Genomic DNA, 15,185 nt, shown 5'->3' on the forward strand with positions numbered 1-15,185 from the left:
GTTCCTTTTTTTTTTTTTTTGGTAATTTATGCATAATAAAAATAATTCTGGTTATAATCAATAGCTAGAAAAGTCCTTGTAGACCAGCACAGTACAATATAGGGAAAAATAAGTTAGCAACTGAGGCAGTCATCGTACGTCAAACACGAGGTGTCAGACACATCCTTATATCTGTCATTCATTAAGACTAGAAGAAAAACTCTTTGGTATGCTAAAGCAGAAATTTTTAGGGCATTTCTCTGTCAAAATGACCTTTATCCATGTAAGCCTTGTTAGTAGATGATAACACACTATTTGATATCCAAGCTTTCTGAATGTTGAGTTCCACCCAGAAAACTAGGAAAAGATGCCATTTTGAACAGCCTGAAACTACACATGTATAGGCATTGTTAAAGCAAGATTACAGACAATCATACAACAGACATAAAAAATGTGTGGGGTAATGGACCCTAAATGCATCTAGACCCTCAAAGATTTTTAAAAAACAAAAACAAAAACAAAAACAAAACTTTACATTCCTCAATGGCACAATGGCAGAAGAGACAGTGTCTTCATCGCCACCCTTGCTCCTCTCCACTCTGACTCTCAGCGATTATGCTGTTTCCAGCAGGAGGTGAGAGACCTGCATAGAAGACCTCTGACCCGTCAGCCTTGCCTTGGAGTCCGCGTCCCTTCTCTGGCAATTTCTAGTCTGTTTCACGCTGAGACTCTTTGATCGTTGTGTGTCTGCGTCCGAGTGTCGGTGGGAAAGGGAGTGTCAGAAAGCGGTGGGGAGAACAAAACCTTTTTTTTCCAGAGTTATCATAATTTTTCTCCACCGCTCCTTACCACTACCAGAACCCATCAGCAGCCACTACTGGGGAGCAAGGATACAAGCCTGGGTTGAAATTCAGGCTCCAATGCTTTCTAATTCCATCCCCTGGGACCCGTCCCAGCATCTGTGAGCATCAGAAAGGCTATGTATCCTTAAATATAGAAATGCTATCTTAAAAGCTATTGTAAGAATTACATAACTGCATGTAATATCCACTCCCTACCAAAAAAAAAAAAAAAAAAAAAAAAAAAGCCAAGCCTCAAGATCCACAGAGAGCAGATTCTCATTACGTGTTAGGTCTTTTCTTTCTTGCACCAGCGCTCACAAAACTGTATTCTCTCTCCCCCTAGTGGCAGACCTCCCATACATACTATTTGCATAAATTATTCATCCCAAACACTGTTTTGCTTGGAAGAATCCATCCAAAAGGTCAAAAGATAAGACAACATTGTGTCCAAATTAAACACTGTGGAAAACAAACACAACGCAGAACTTCTAGAAATAAAAAGAATACGAATACTAAATGGACTACTTCTTTTAGCCAGAAAAGAAGATTTAAAAAATGAGAAAATACAAACAACATAATTACAGAGAGAGAGAAGAGCACATGCTGCTTGCCCAGCCTGGATGTAATTTTTGGTTCTGGTTGTCACAATTACAAGTTAAGTAGCATTATATTGTTCATGCTTAATTTACTTCTGGGCTGTTTAAAGGGACCAGCTCTCCATGTGTTTTATTTTTGTGTGGATGCATCTGGTGACACTGCCTCCATCTTAGGGTCAAACTGCAGAACTTGATGACGATTATGGATTCCGTCCCCTGCTTGGAGATAAGACTGCTCTCTGAGAAAGTTTTGTTTCTGTATTGCAAAAATCTCCTGTAATTTCAAACATTGCAAAACTATATTTTTTCATTATAGCCCGATTTATTTCTGCTAGTGTACTTTCACTGGTCACGTTTTAAGGGTTGGACACAAGGTGACTTCTTTGTTCTCATTGTAGGTAAGGTTGACAGTGTTATCTAGCCACCCACGGAGGCATTTTATTTTTATTTTACTAGCAAACCAAAAACAAAATTTTAGAGATTTCTAATGAGTGTGAATGGTTTAAAATTTTCATTTAATTATAAGTCAAAAGTTCAATTCTATTAAAGAGAATAAATTTTTACCTGAATATATTTTTGAGGGAAAAAGAAATCTTTATAGCACTTTATATCTATATCTATATCTATGTTCAAATATCTCTTAAACACCCTGAAAAATTCCTATTGAATAAAGGTTCCTTAAAAAAATTGCTAGGAGATAATCAATATTGGAGTTACAGAATTAGCTATTTGGTGGTGATTTTAGTCCCATTTTCCTCCTTTTTAACTTTGCTTATCTTTGTTTGTTGTCTTTTTACAGATAAGAAACATTCAGGTCAGCCACATCAATAGGTTTTATTACAAAAAAACAGATGTTATCATCACCAATTCTGTCAGTTTAATTAGAAATATTGAAATGTGCTATATCCCTGTTAAGTGTAAGACGATAGAAAATAGCTTGTTTTCCAAGTTCTTCAAATTCTTATACAGCTACTACTTCAAAAAAAAGAATCACTTTTCACATTTTAATGGGAGCAGAGAAGCAGCAAAATTCTGACATTTAAAAAAATTTTTAAACAAATAATCTGGAGTGTTCTAGTAAGTAAGGTCTGATCACAGGGAATATTAACCCTACAGATCACGGTGCTCTGTTAGAGGCATAAGCCCACAAAGAGGAACCTTAACAAGCCCACTTCGCTAGGTTTCTCCACTCCTTGCAGCTCGTTCGTACTCCAGTGATCTATGATGACGCGCCCTTCCTGGAACAGGTCCTCCACCTACATTCTTTGAGGCAGTTACAGGATAAGTCAGTTTCTTCCTGAGTCTTTGGGCCTTAAAAATAATCAGCCTAATGTGGGGAGGGTTAGCTCAAGTGGTAGAGTGCATGCTTAGAATGTGTGAGGTCCTGGGTTCAATCCCCAGTACCTCCTCTAAAATTAAATTAAACCTAATTACCCCTCCCACCCCCACCAAAATAAAATACTACTAATAATTAAATGATGAACAAATACAATATTTTTAAAACCAGCCTAAATTAATTATCATGCCAAAGAGATACCATTTGGGGTGGCAAATTTTGCTCCCTTAAAACTCAGTCCTTCCAAGTAATGGCAGCCACTTGGCAATACTGAGGTCATCTAAAGAATGGGCTTCAGTGGGAAGGCACACTCTTCTGTTCATGATTTTGCAACTTTTTAATAGATATTTGAAAGATCTCTTCATGGTACTTCTGATTCTCAGCTGTATTTTGATTTAGTGAAGTTGTTAAATAGAAACATTTTGAATGATTTAAAATGCCTCTTAGAAAACACAGTCCAAAAGGCAAAGAATCTACACATATATACAGAAAAACTGCTTTACGGGTATTTAGATTAAGTGCATATTTCAGAGCATCTCATTAATAGTCTCCTTAGTTAAAGTTAAATCTTGTTCATTGAGCATATGTTTTTCCCAGTATGTACTGGGGTGTATGTGTGTAAGATGAGATCCAATTTGGAAGAGACCAACACATTCTATTCTAAATATTCTTCTAATTATCTGTTGTTGTCTTAAATTGGAAAACAAGTAATTGAATGAGATGAAGCCACTGAAGCTACGGGAGTGATACAGAACCAATCGGCAAATAAGGAAAAGACTTTTGCTAAGTGCAAAATGTGTCTGATCGTCTTGGCTTCCTGAGTATAAGAAATGGCAAATTAAGGTTTGAAATGATCAGAGACACAGTATGTATGAAACAGTAAAATGCTGACATAGACACAAAAATAGAGGCTCACCCACACATTCATGCACAGACAAAAATCATCATACACAAAATTGGCACAAACAAAACCATATAAAAATCTATTTCTATTCCATAGAAAATTTGTCCAAAATGTCTCCTAACTTCCCAACAGGAAAATTAGCCTTTCTTATGAAGTGTGGTATTAAAACTGTGCCCAAGGAGAGCAATTCATGTTGCGAGAATGTCGCATCTGGATTCTGTTCCCTCACGAATAAAGGCATTGCATTAACATGTCAGAGTTGGGGACTGTGACTAGAGACCAGGAATTCATTTTTCCAGCTTCAAATGCTAGTTAAGAATATTAACTTCAAATTCTTATTAGTAAAATTCTTCAATTGATTGTATTCTAGTGATTGATGGTTACCATACAATTTAGCCCACTGAAGGATTCCAATGGCTAGTTAAGACACGTCCCCCACAATAATATTTTTAAAACTAGTTTCTGATTTGTTCCATTGACATACTCAGACAGCCTGACAAAATAGTTGATAATGAGAATGTCCAGTGCCCGTACAATCTGGAACTTTTCAGCATCCAAAGTAAAGAAATACCTTCCCAAATGGTATCTAGTAAGGCTCAAGTAAGACAACAATTTACTATAAATAAAATTACACTGATGGAACTTGATAAAAAAGACAGCCCAGAGGGAAGTTCCTCTACAACAGTCAACAAGTGGATTTGGAAATCCGAAAGACTTAAGTTCTAATTGCTGCTTCACATCTTGCCACATAAATTAAGTGATTTTTTTGTCCCCCTTAGAACAAGAGTACTCATTCTGAGCCTCAGTATCTTGATCTATCAAACGAGAATAATAACACTAACACATGTTCATTATTTTGTATTTAGTACAAGGTAGTGTGAGTGAACACAGATGCGAGTATAATCCAGAAATTTTGGAGTTTAATTTTCACACCTGAGTATCATTCACTTTTCTGAAGTGTATGCAAACCTCCTGTGTTCCCTTCCGAGATAAACAAGGGTGAGTTATGCACCTGAGTTTGGAACCCAGGAGAGGCAGAAAATCCTCACTCTTCTGCAAAGATGCTCTTGGGAAGTATCAGAAATGGCCCAAGTCAAGGCAATGTTATTGAGTCTGTTGACTGACTCAGTGCTTGGTTACAGTGACTGATAGCAAAAAGGAAGTATGATATGTTGCAGTTACACTCAAGGTGTTTCTATCCTGTATAATGTTGGAGCATTCTGCGTACGTAGTTCCTGAAGAACTGTGACCTGAAGTAAAAACGTGATGTGCAGGGACCAGTAGAAAACTCAGAAAGGACATAACGAGTACTGACGTAACAGATGACAACAGAACATCGGAAGCTACTCTTGGAAGAGAAAAATCCAAGCAGAGAGATTGTTCTTGGATGCTTCTCAACATGCATTTCCCCTTTATGTCTTCTGAATAAGGCTCTGAATTTCCAGAGGGTGTCCCCTGGCTAGGCTGTTATTGGATGTATGCCAAAGCCCCTACGCTGCAGTGAGGGGTGCAGGAATGGTCACTTTAGCCATAAGCACCTGTTCTGCTTCAAGCCAGTCAAAGGAAAAGTCAAGATTTGTTGTTGATAAAGGAGAGAAGTCATCTCTTTCTCTGTGAAGGAGGAAGCCTTTAGCCCCTGCATTGACAGGAGTCATCTTGCTACCATTAAAATGAAGCCAGTGCAAAATAGAGAGCAAAGCTGAGATGCACAACAAAAGCCTCATTCATGAGTCTCTGCTCCTTGGTTTTTCATGTGAACCGTTCCCAGTGTGAGATGCATTTGTCTGCATCTTGCTACTGAAACAATCATAACTGATACACGAGGGTAATAAACCTGCCACCAAACTTCGACACTTCATGATGTCATCTCATGAAATCAGACTAATTAATGATCAGTTTAAGAATGGTTATTATAAGCAAAGCCTGTGAGGTAGAGAAATATATTCAGAACTGGAAAAAAACAATATGCAAGGATGGAGGAGGAGAAGAGCAATGGAAACTTGCAGACAAAGTAAAAACTCAGAAATGACTGTGAGCACATCGATGTCCCTTGTAGCAGTGTTCACAATAGCCACGAAGTGGTAGGCACCTAAATGTCCACTGCCAGATGAATGCATAAAGAAAACATGGTCTCTACTCATTACCAGGTATTATTCAGCCTTAATAAAAGAAGAAGAAAATCCTGCCAGATGCTCCAACATAGAGGAACCCCGAGGATATTATGTTAAGTGAAATAAGCTCATCACAAAAAGACAAATACTATGAGTTCACTTGTCCTCTGTTGAATTATCTTTTGCATCTTTGTCAAAAATCAATTGAGCATATTTTGGGCCTGAGCTCTCTGCAGTCAGTAGTCCTTCGGTGCTGGTGGGGGACTTGTTCCAGGAAAACCCCCCACAGCCCTCATACGTCAAAATCCTTAGACAGTCAAGTCCCTTTTATAAATTGTCTAGTCCAGTGGTCCCTCCATGTCTGTGGATGCAGAACACACAGGTACCAAGGGCTGAATGTGTGAGGTCCCATTGCATCTCTCCCTAGGCCAAGACCACACCATCTTGATTACTGCAGCTAATTAGTAAGACAACTTGAGACAGGGTGATTCTTTTCACTTTATTCCTCTTTTTCAAAATTGTTCTGGCTCTTCCAGAGTCTCTCTTACAATACAAATTTACACAAACTTACCTGTGTCTACAAAACATTCTTGCTGAGATTTCAACAGAAATTTTTAGTCTATAGATCACTGTAAGAGAATTGACATCTTTACCACGTTGTCTTCCAATCCATAAACATAACATTGAGCACTTTTAATGCCTTTCTGTAGGCAGAAATTTATTATAATCTATACAAATAAAACAAATATTGTTACTGAAGGGCATTTTAGTTCAATAATTTATATCTTCAATCCACTTGTCACCTTGTCATAAGAAAAATCTCCTAAAGTGCCAACCTACCATTTTTACAGTTCTGTTTAACCCTTCCTGTATGAATAAATACATTTATTTTTTAGCTCAGTTGTATTATAATTTTTATGAGCATTTTCTTGCCACACACAAATAGTGTTGAATACTAGAAACTTCTCTGAAGGCAATTTCCACTTTATTTTTTTCAAGAAACATTTGTTATGAGCAAGGTAGTATGGAAGCTATACAGGATTACTCTTTGTAACATGGCATCAAATTATTCTATTGTCTACCCTGAATGCTCTACTAATATTTAGAAATCATATATCCTCAATATAATTTAATTACACATAAATAGGCGTGCTAATCTTAATTTATTATAGAAAATGTGACAAAGTTTTGCATTTGTCAAATTTACTTTTAAGAGTAATTATGTAAAACATAAAAAGAAAATTACTTTAGAAATAAAATTTGGCATATTTCTGAATATAACATTTAATTCACTCATGTGATAACATATTAATAGCTATTGTATGTATTCTTGAAATACACAGAGAAATTTAATGAAATGTGAAAAAAGCCAAGAAACTGAATAAGACTGGTAAAATAGATTTATTATATGATTAGCTCTCAGTGTCCTTAAGGAGAAACTTAAGGAGATAAAAATTATTTCATTATCACTAAACTTATGCATCCTTAGAATATTTAACTAAATTTAATATAGTAGCCTAAAAACCTGTCAAAATATGTGTTTTGATTAAAGCATAGAGCATTATTCATGACATTTTTGAAAGTCCAATATTTTTCACATTATTCCAAAAGATAAAAAAAAGTGACATCTTCCCCTTTGAACTACATTTAGTGGCTGCCATTATTGCATTAAAGCATAAATTATTTACAGTTAGAACACAGATGAAAATATTTTTGGCTGCTGAACATACACATGTATATGTGTGTGTAAATGTATGGAGATATTTTAAATTTGCTTTCTAGTATATGCTGCTAGGATATTCCATTGAGAAAGAAAAAGGAATGGGGTTTGTTGTGGGCACTGGCAAAAGAAAATGTTAACCCATGTTTCCAGCCCCAGTATTGAGGCTAATATCAAATAGCTTGAAATTCGCAACAGCATTAGCCATCTTGAGGAATAAATGAGTTTCAGACCTAAACTTGAATTATGATTTGATTACAAAAATTGTGTTGCCCTCCCCATATTAAGACGTTATTTTCTCAGAGAAATGAGGAGAGGCTCTGCTGGCCAGAAAAGAGATATAATTTCCATTATATTTCTGTATTTGACCTTTAGGTTATTTGCAGGTATTCTGCTTCATTTCTGAGCCATGGAGAATTTTTTGATTATGTCTTTAATAAATTTTTACTATAATCAGAGACTATGCCCTACATGAGTTAAATTCTTTTCATTTTTGTGACACAGCATGTAGTTGATTTGGGGAAGTACTACATATGCTCTTAAAAAGAAGCCACATACCATCTGTGGAGGAGGCACTGCCCAATATTTGCCTAACAAGTTAAATTTCTTAATGTTGTTCAAGTCTACTATTTATTTTCTCACTTTGTGTTTGCTTTTTTGAGTCTTCCATTTTGACTGTACATTTGTCTTTTCATTATTTCTGGCAGTTTTTATTCTTTATGTTTTGAAATTATGTTACCAATATATGCAGACTTAGGGCGTTGACCGTTTTATTGTTATGCAAAGTCCCTTTTTAGCTCTACTAATCCTTCTTAAGTCTACTTTGTCCACTGTGTGGTTTACTTCTCATTACTGTTTTCATGACTTTTTGTTTTCCGCCTCCTTATTTCAGCCACTCTGTGGTCTTAGGTTCAATAAAGATCACTTGTGAGCAGCATATATTTGATTTTTGTTTATGAAGTCTCACAACCTACGTCTTTTACTTTGAGATCTTAAGTTTTCCTGCCATTCTTAGCCTTGCACTCCATGCAGCCGCAACATTCGGCAAGCATCCTGAAGGAAAATTAGCAATCTACTTGTTTCTCTAAATTTATACCCATAAGTCTTTGGTTTTCTCCATCCTTTCTCAGTAACCTTCTCTTGGACTTTGTAATGAACTTCCAGCTTCTTCAAATACCTGGGTTTAGCAAATGCCCCCGGGTTTAAGTGTTGCAGAAGCCACATTTTATCTCTAAGCTTTTTCTCCCAGAATTTTCTCTCGTTCTTTTGACCCCAGCAACCCTCCATTTCCTTCAAACAGTTTTTTCCCCTGTGTTTTAACTATGTTTTATGCGTTTTAATTTTATTTATTTTATTGTATGTATTTCATTTATGTTTATCTATACTAGATGGGAATACTCATCTGCTGATAACTACTCTATCTCAATCGGAGCTGAACGTTCCCACAGTAGAAATTATAGATGTATTTGCAATTTTACAATGTAAGAAGTTAATTATTTTCTTTAATCTTCTTCCCAAAAAGTCATACTCTTTTCTAGCATTTTAGTTCTGTTTTGAACTTTTATCTATTCCATTGACATTGTTACTGTTTCACACTGTCATTATTTGTCTAGATTCAACTACACTTATAATAAATCGGATGCATTCCTGTTACATCTTGGACTTCCCTTCTGAGATTATTTTTGTTTCTTGTATGTATATCTCATGGATAATAAACACGAATCATAACTAGTTAAGTAAGTCTGCTGTGTAACTGCCTGAGTTCCTAGGTGCTACTCTTTAATTTTGAAATCTAAATGAAAAACAGACAATTGTAAAAAAAAAAAAAATGAACGAATGCAAGCTTCCAAAGATAGTTTTCAAATAAAGAAAAAGTCATATTCAAATTTATAAGTATTATTTGTTTATGTATTTTGTCTGAGAGATTTTCTGCTAGTTTGCAACTTTGAGACTCCATGAAATTAGAAGTGTGGTTTCTTCTCATCTTTTTGTGAAACCAAAGCTAACGATGCTGCTTTTTAAAGTGCTGTCGGAGGGAGGGTATAGCTCAGGGGTAGAAGGTGTGCTTTAGATGCATGAGGTCTTGGGTTCAGCCCCCAGTACCTCCACTAAAAAATAAATAAAACCTTAAAAAATATGAATAAATAAAGTGCTGCCTAATCTATGTTAATCAAGTGCAGATTATTATGAGAGCTGTAATAATCACAGAGAAATTGATAATGACTTGAATCAGTGTCTGGCTTGTTAATTGTAAAGCTTTAACCATGAAAGAAATTATTTAACATCTGCACTTCACTAGTTATGACGTTTTATTAGAATTAATAATTAACGGTTCTTATGATATATAGCACAGGATATAAAACATCATTGGGTTTATAGTAAAACTGTGATGTCACATGATAATCTAACCAGGTAAAGGCTTAGAAATCATGTTTCATTTTTTCCATGTTTATATATTTAAATGATTTTATTGACAATACTATAGTGATAGAGTTTTGTGACTAATACAGTCAAATATTCAAATACAGTTGACCACTGAACAACACGGGTTTGAACTGAGCAGGTCCTCTCATACACAGGTCTTTTCAATAAATACATACTACAGTATTATATGATCCATGATTGGTTAAATCCATGGATGGGGAACCTTGGAAATGGAGAGCCAAAGGTAAAGTTACATGTGGATATTTGAATTCACAAGGGGTTGGCACCTCTAACCCTTAACATTGTCCAAGGGTCAACTGTATCATCATCTTCTACAGATAAGATTTACTGAAAAAATTGTATCTCAATTCTACCAGCTTAAACATATGCAAAGGTAGACCTATTAATAGTGTCTTTTGTTGTATTTTTCACTATTTCTAAGGATACAATAAATTTTAAATTAGAAGAATTTGTTACAGTTACATTGTGAGATGTTTTGACAACTAAAGTATATTTCCATGGCAACTCCCAAAGCTTCTGTAAATATATGGTCAATTTATCTAACCCTTCACTAAGGGATACTCAATTACCCAAGATGGTACAGTCTATTTTGAAAATCCCCCCAAAATAACACTAATAAATGCAGTGAATAGGGTGAGGTATTTTAATTCAAGTACTGTTTTACAAGATGGGCATTTTCTATCACCGGGCTAGGTTATCAGTGTCAACTTAAATTTTCTGTATCTACTTTATACAAATACTGTTCTCTACTTGAATAATTCTGAAATTCTATTCTCTTCAATAAATGAGTTTTGAGTACTTACTATTTTCTTAGGCTATGCCTGTAAATGTCCTCCACCACTATGGTTTCACAGTATTATTATGGATAAAAATACATCTATCAAAGATTAATTTTTCCATACCTATGTTTATAAAATCTAAATATATCCACAATAAGATAAAAGCAACATAATGAACTAGAAATATTTCATGTATTAAGAGACAGCTGTAAAACAGTCCAAGTGGTAAGAAGGAAAGAACTGACCCTTAATACTACAGGGAATGAGAAGCGTGAAAGGAACTTACTTGGCTAGAGTATGCTGGGAATGTTTATGGAAGAAAGGGAAATTGAGTGGCATTATTAGGCACTGAGGTTACTCTTAACATAAGAGATGTTAAGTGATGCTGAGAATTTGTCTTCATTAATTCTAAGAAAATGATATCGCCAAGTTCACATCAGGTTACCAAACCGAAATAAGGTTTAACCCACAATTTGAAACCAGGATCATAAAAATGCCATTCTCTGAAATACATGTTTGCAAAAATAAATAATCATAGATGAGCTCAGTCACGTATACAAATCTTCCCAGAGGTGTATACCTACGAGATAATTCCTGGACAGCACATCGATACAGGGCGCTACAGAATCCTCACATGATTCCATGATGCTTCTCTAAAAATGAAGATATTACAGCATCTTTCCAAAAGTAATTGTTTTCCCTACCATTTCACGACTAGGTCACGGCAACTACCCTCTAACTCTGGTTCCCCTGATTCCACTCTTTCCTTCACTTTGCCCTTTTTTTTTACATTGCAAGTAGAATAATATTTTAAAAACGCAAACATGCACACGTTGCTCCCATGCCCAATGGCTACCTGTTACGTTCAGCGTTAGTTAACCCCAGAGCCCTCATCACCACGCCTAAGCCATTCTTGATCTGTCTCCTGCTTGTCACACCGGCTTCGTTTCTTGAATCCTTCTTGAACAAAACGGTTTACAAGCTTGAGTGTGCCAAGAAGTACTAAAAAGTCTATCCAAAGTGCTTCTTAGCATATGCCCACAGATTTTCACTTCGTTAATCCAACGTGGGGCTCAGGACTCCGCACTTTAAATCCCACTTTACCTCCTCCACACCCGCTCCCCCCCCCCCCCCCAGGAGATTCCAACAGAGGGAACAGGACTGCAGAAACCTTGGTTTGTGTTGTATTAAACCCCAAAGGCTTTTTTTCTGCATTTTTTTTTTTTTTTGCCTAACTGCCTTGTTTTTTTAACTCATCTTTGAGTCACTGTTCTTTGAGGAAGCAGTAAAATGCAGAGTGTCTTTGATTTTAATTCTATGCAGAAAAGCAAACTTCTGGTATTAATTTGGCCTCGAACACAGGTTTTCCTATTGAGAAGCTAACTCACTGAGTAGTTACAAGTTACTACATTGTTCAGCTTACGTTAATACGTTGTTACCCTAGTGTACGAGTTTGGTCATCATGAATAAAACGTTCCTGAAATCTGAACGCTACCAGGCAAAGCAGTAAAACTGAGATGATGAATATTTACAAATGAAGAGTTGATCCTGAAATAGAACATATCTTATGAAGTTGTCACCTAAACACAAGGGACACACACCTCTCTCAGGTTCAGCTTATCTTCAACAACAGCTGGGATAAAACAAGACTTGTTTTCTCTTTGCCACCAGCGGTTTTGTAACTTCTGTTAATAACAGTGGCATTTCTATTTACTGAAATACTCAGCCATTTCATTTAAGAAAAAAAGTGAGATTTAATATTATTTATTTTTTTTTTCACCATTTACAACAAGAGGAATCCCTTGGATGCTCTTAATTTTATTTAAATTAAAATTTTACTTCTTGATCTGTGTGTTCATTTTCCCTCTGGTCGTAAGTAATTTTATAGCCAGATATGGGTGTATGTGTGCACGCCCGCATGTGTGTCTGTTAGAGAGAGAGAATTTGTATCTGTGTGATTTATTTTTTTAAACTCTTCCCAGTAAAATCAATAAGATTTTGCTTTTTTTTCCCCCTTCCCACATTTGACAGATAGAAACATGAAGATAAGAATCATGATAGGCTGTTGAATAGTTTATCTGTTTGTAGTTTAGCTTCAAATATATGACTCTAAATTTCAGAATAGATACATCACTTGGTGTAGTTCAGATAATTGATTCATAAGTCAGCTACATCAGGCAGGTTTTGATGGTATCTTTATAAATAGGCCTGAGCTTTCAAATGCCTGATCGTATCTCTCATGCTGACATGAAAGGCATTTAGAGGTTGGAATATGCTACCAGTACAACGTGTATTTTAGATACAGTTCATGAGGCCTATTAGTTTCCTATAGCACAAGTAACAAAATATCACTGAAATGTAATAAATTGAATGGTAATACAAGAAAGGCTTTTATAATTGTATTTTAAAGGAGCAATGGGAAATATGACTTCAACATTAGATGTTTAGAAATAAAAACACAAGCAATTTTAGTATGTTTGAAACAAAAGCAAGCATCATAATAATAATAAAAAAAGAGGATTAAAAAGTCCAGAGACATAGCCCCCGGTACCTACTGCTGAGATGGTTTCTCATCCATATGTGTGTCAGATGGAGCCTGCCTTTGCAAAGTGCACTCACTCAATCTGTCTTCATAATTCAGATGCATGCACACACATCCTTTATCCTAAAATTAGGTAAAGGATTAGGAATTTGCATAGTGAGATATTTGTCAGACAACTGTAAACACAAGATTCTGAGATAGAAGTAGTATATTAGAAAAATTTATTTGTTAATTCTAACCAGATCCTCCATACACTTTGAAATTTCCTCATTTTTCACAGCTACTGAGGCCAAGCATTAAACACCACCCTTTATGCATTATGTCCCCCTGATTGCTGTCCTGTCATGACTTTCAGGTCAGTTCTCACGTAGGTAGAGAATTTTTTTTTTTTTTTTTGATCACCATGAACTACTTCATTCTAGGTGTTGTTCCCTCACTCCACTTGACCACAAAAATGTGCACACAGCCCTGCGATCCTAGATGATATCTATATCCATTTGAAGAAGATCACACAATGTCACCCCCAAATATGCCACTTTGGCATATTGAGTGTTTTGACTTCAAGGCACTTAAGCCGGAGGTGAAAGACAGACACTCTGACCCTTCCTTTTTCTTCCAAAAATTTTCTCAGCAAATATTATCGAAAATTCTTCGGGGGTTAGGTGGGTAGGGTATAGTTCAGTGTTAGAGTGCACGCTTAGCATGCACAAGGTCCTAGGTTCAGTCCCCAGTACCTCCATTAAAAAATACAGCAGGAACACACTGGGGAGAAACCCTTCAACTGCCCAAATTTGTAAAGTGTTACTTTCCAAAGGAAAACGTCTTCAAGCATGAAGCTCGGAATTGTCTGAACCAATGGGAACGACTTCGCGTGCCGGCTGTGCCAGGAGACCTACCGCCGGAGGATGGAGCTGCGGGTGCCCTTGCGCAGGAGATGCCCTTCAAGCGTTCCCGCTGCTCGCGGCAGTTCATGACGAAGTTCACCCAGAGCCACAGGGAGAAGCTACATGGAGCCCCCAGACCCCAGGCCTGTTCCACCTGTGCCAAATGCTTCCGTCCCACAGGGAGCTGCAGCTGCACCAGGCGTTTAAGCACCGTGGGGAGACGCTGCCGCGTGCAAGGCATTCGGCCGTGCGCTGCGGAAACGCCCGCAGATGCACATGAAGCCCAAGGACAGGAGGGCGGGGCCGGTCCGGGAGCTCTGCAGCCACGCCTTTCCCCAGATGGCCGAGCTCAACGTGCACCTGAGCACGCACAGGGGCCGGAAGCCCTTCCAGTGCCACCTCTGTGGCAAGACCATCCTTCCACACCCAAGACCGCCTGGATAAGCACAGGGACACCCATACCGGTGAAGAGCGTGCGGCTGTGAGTTCTGCCCTCCAGGCAGCACCGAGAAGGGGCCCTGCTGAGAGGACGTGGCCAGCTGCCACCAGGAGGACGCCACCAGGGTGGACCCACTTCTGCCAGATCTGTGGGAAAAACTTCAAAGCCGTGGACCAGCTGCGTGGGCACGTCGGACCGCACAGGGGGGTGAAGTTCAGTTGCACCGAGTGTTGCTCCAAGTGCTCCCAGGAGGCCCACCTACAGAGACACATGGCGATCCATGACCAGGTGCAGAATTGCAGCCCACCGCAGTGCAAGCTCTGGACCCTGGTCACTGAAGACCAGACGATGCTGATGGTGGTCGCACCCTGGCCACTGCGGAGCTGGAGGCAGGCTTGGCTGATGTGGTGAAGTCGCTGGTCCAAGATGTCCTGGACTCCCAGCTCCCTGCCCAGGGTCTGTGTGCAGAGGAGAGCTGTGCCAGCCCAGGCATCCTGCAGCCCCTGCTCACCCTCACCGCTGCCACCTCTGAGAGCCGCCACATGTAGCTCCCCCTGCCCACTGCAGCCCACAAGGCCCGAGTAAATCACATGGCTTCAGACTCGAAA

The 15,185-nt window shown here is 37.9% G+C and overlaps 1 pseudogene; it reads left to right on the plus strand.

The window, feature by feature from the left end:
* The first annotated feature begins 530 nt into the window (after positions 1-530).
* LOC105096532 (telomere zinc finger-associated protein-like) lies at positions 531-15,125 on the plus strand (annotated as a pseudogene).
* The last annotated feature ends 60 nt before the right edge of the window (positions 15,126-15,185 follow it).

This window comes from Camelus dromedarius, chromosome 25 (assembly GCF_036321535.1).
Source record: "Camelus dromedarius isolate mCamDro1 chromosome 25, mCamDro1.pat, whole genome shotgun sequence".
In the NCBI taxonomy this organism is placed as follows: Eukaryota; Metazoa; Chordata; class Mammalia; order Artiodactyla; family Camelidae; genus Camelus; species Camelus dromedarius.